The sequence below is a fragment of the Neopsephotus bourkii genome, unplaced genomic scaffold, assembly GCF_033783945.1.
Source record: "Neopsephotus bourkii isolate Nb327-2 ecotype Australia unplaced genomic scaffold, CSIRO-AGI_Nbou_v1 NB_318, whole genome shotgun sequence".
Classification (NCBI taxonomy): domain Eukaryota; kingdom Metazoa; phylum Chordata; class Aves; order Psittaciformes; family Psittacidae; genus Neopsephotus; species Neopsephotus bourkii.
The window spans coordinates 3,727,636-3,731,139 of NW_026900826.1; the positions used below are offsets into that span (position 1 = coordinate 3,727,636).

The 3,504-nt window shown below is 42.2% G+C and overlaps 1 long non-coding RNA gene across 1 annotated transcript; it reads right to left on the reverse strand.

Annotated features, from left to right (window-relative positions):
* Positions 1 to 291: 291 nt before the first annotated feature.
* LOC133209075 (uncharacterized) lies at positions 292 to 3,008 on the reverse strand. Its single transcript, XR_009724583.1, has 3 exons — positions 2,654 to 3,008; positions 1,812 to 1,940; positions 292 to 1,477 (listed from the first exon to the last, which is right to left on the reverse strand). It is a non-coding gene; the product is annotated as an uncharacterized LOC133209075 (long non-coding RNA).
* Between the last annotated feature and the right edge of the window lie 496 nt (positions 3,009 to 3,504).

Genomic DNA, 3,504 nt, shown 5'->3' on the forward strand with positions numbered 1-3,504 from the left:
TGCTCTGAACTGCCTTAGGAGGCAGCGTCCTTAGGGTTACTCTAACTTACGGCAGATACCTTCCTACCATAAACTGTGTGAAGTCATTTTCTCCGCTTCCTCCATGGATCTGGTCACTGTAGCACTGATTCTTCATCACTGCTTTGTTATCAACCTTCTCATTCACCTCTCTTATGTCTGAAAAACTGGAAGCCAGCTGCTCATTGCAATGGAAACTTGCCCTGGTGACAGCCATCCATTGCCAAAGCGCAGTCAGTCATGCACAGCAGAGGTGAGCCAGGCTTGCATGGACACAATGGCAGCTCAGCACTGAAGTTGCTGCCAGAGCACCTGTGAACCCTACCACCACCATCACCACTCACATTATGCCACGTACTCACTGGCTGCTACCTGGCTGCTCCTGTTCCCGTTTACCCTCTGCAGGTTTCAAGCACTGTTCCTTGTTTGCACTGCAAAACTCCCCCTTCTGATAACAGTCTCCTCCAGCTGAGCAATAGGCACCCAAAAGCTTTACCTGGCAGCTTTTCCAGGTGGTTGTATAACACTGGATCAACAATACTTGTACAGCATTAGCAGGGATTAAACCTGCGCTCCTTACACAAGCCAGAGCCACATGTTTTAATTGACATAACCTGCCCCTCCCTCAAACAACTTTCATCAGAAAGTTCAAATGCAATGATTTAGAAATTACATTCAAATTGAGGTGTTGGCCTCTTTTGCATCATTACTCAAACACCAAAAGCACCATGGATGCTTTTTTTTATGTATGTATTATCTAGCAAAGCAGTACTCTGAAATTTATTTCTAAAATAAAGCACTTGAGCTGCCACAGCATGCACAGAACCTATAGTTTATGTCAAAGAGAAACCCCAAAGATTCCCTCATGCTTCTCTGGGATGAGTGAATATATATTTTCAGTAGTTACAAAGAACAAAATAGGCATCACATCAGAAACAAGGGGGAAACACACTAAGTAACAGATCATAGAACAACAGAATGATTTGGGTTGGAAAAGACATTAAAGCTCATTCAGTTCTAACCGCCTGCCATGGGCAGGGGCACCTTCCACTAGACCAGATTGCTCCAAGCCCTGTCCAACCTGGCCTTGAACACTGCCAGGAATGGGCCAGCCACAGCTTCACGGGGCACCCTGTGCCAGTGCCTCACTGCCCTCATAGTAAAGAATTTCTTCCCAATATCTAGTCTAAATCTACCTCTTTCAGTTTAAAGGCATTACCACTTGACCCTCAAACCCAGGGTCCTCACTGGTCCCCCACATTCTGTTCTTACCCACAGTTGCTAGGAACTGCTAAGGGCAGCACTGACCTTCCAGCTGTGGAGTTGAAGAAACCTGCGTATGCAGGTGTGCATTTCTTCTCTCTTTCAATGGAAGTTAAACAGCATTTCCTCCTCCTAAAGTATTTGTGTGAAACTCCCAGGCCATGTACCGTGTCAGCTATCATAAAAACAAACTTATCTGAAGTAAAAAGAAAAATCATGGGAGGAGTAGAAACTGAACACCTGCCTAGCACACATAGAAACTGTAGCTCTAGAAGGGTACATGAGGATGATGGACATGTAGTTTGATTATAAACTTCCTTCACCAATAGCCAGAATAGATGGTGGGGACTCATATCCCAACTGACACCTTCCCCTTTGCCCCAGGACAGTCCTGGGGGGTGACAATCAGCATTGTCAGCCCATTAAGGTTTCATGCCAGAGGTCTTCAAGGAGACTGAACCCCCAGAGGAGACTGCCAGAAGTGGAACACTGGCTGCTTTATGCACAGGAGTGAGAAAGGCAGTATTTACCTACTGAAATAGTTGTAGTTTAATCATTTATTTTTCATGGCACTTAGAGTCTCTGTTGAATAATGACAATCCACTGTGTGGCACTTGCAGCAGGCACAGAGGAGGAAACGTTTCCATAGAGGTTGTATCCTGGAAAGGCAGGGCAGAAACATATAAAGAGAGAGGAGTTGCAATGTTCATACTTTAAAAAAATAATACTAAAAACCCCCCACTCATTATTCACTATTTGTCATGTAGTCAAGAAATTTATTAAAACTCATTTTCATCCTGATCATATTGCAAACAAAATACACAGTGAAGGTTAAAAATAAATGGGTAGCTGTGATTCTTGATGTTTGTGATGTGGTAGTGTAAGTATCATTTGTCATTGAAAGAAGACAAAAATAAGAAAAATCATTAAGGTCAGTCAGAATACAGAGTGCAGAAATATAGGCAGGAAATGAGGGTTCACAGTAACCACTGGTGAGGAGCTTCACATTTTTAGTCAATTGGTTATTTTAATCTGGGGAGATAGTTTGCAGCTACACTCTTTCGCTCGCTTTTGGCAAAGGAGCAGTCATTACAGTACACTTGTATTTCAATGCATGAAAAGACAGAGCATTAAACATGTCTAAAATGCCAGTGAACCTTAGGGAAAATGTGTGTTGATTGGGATACTCTGTCCTCAACAGTACTTTCAACATGGAGAAATGCAGAATCACAATTAGAGGGTTGTTTTAAATTATATTCTGAATTTTCAAAAAACAAAGAAAACAACTAAAAAACCCACCTCATCCCCCATGCCGAAACCCCATCAACCAAAAAAACCCCCAAAAACCGAACCAAAACAACCCTGTCACAACCTCTCCCATGCTGGCTTCAGTTGCAACCCTCTCCTTGGCAGCAGTTCCATCGACTTCACTTAACTCCAGCTGCCTCTGAGATCGGTTCCAGGTTTTTTTCAATCCAGTCAGGAAAATCTGAAATACAAGTGATGCAGTACAGTTTGCTAACTTATAAAAGACCAGAAAGTCTGAAAAATTAATAGCAAAGGCTATAAAAAAGAATGAGAAATAAAAAATACATTACTGGAGAAACAGCCCTTTTCCCTTTGCTGCTCTGAATTCAAACACATGCATATTTTTGCATTAAAACCCATTAAACCCACTGCCTTTTCCATCTTTTCAGATTTGGTTTTGTCATCAGGTGTTTGCACATTACTTGAAGCACAAGCCTTCTAAACAGCCTCTTTTGGTTTATATATATTAACTGCTTCTGCTGTCAGCCAGAGGGAGATGTATCACCAGCAGGATAATACATAAAGCCAAGTGCCGTCTTGCCAGGGAGTGTAGAATAATATTCTGATTTTTATAGCACATTTTCTCTAAGGCCCACAAGGCACTTTACAAGTAAGATTGAATTAAGCTTGTCAGCACCCTGTATGGGAAGTAAATATTTCTTTCTCCATGTTGGAGAAGGGAAACTGAGGCATTAATATTAAGTCCCGACCAAAGCATTTAGCTGCGTGCTTTCAAGCCCTTTAAACTTCTCACATGATTTAATTAAGCACATACTCAAGTGTTTTCCTGGAATAGTGCCTAAGAAAGATGCTGTAGCCATGCTGCCAATTTAGGCTGCAGCTGGGAAAACACCACAGGTTCCCCATCACTCACACTTTAACAACAAAGACTGGTTTTTGTATGCCTTTTTCCCT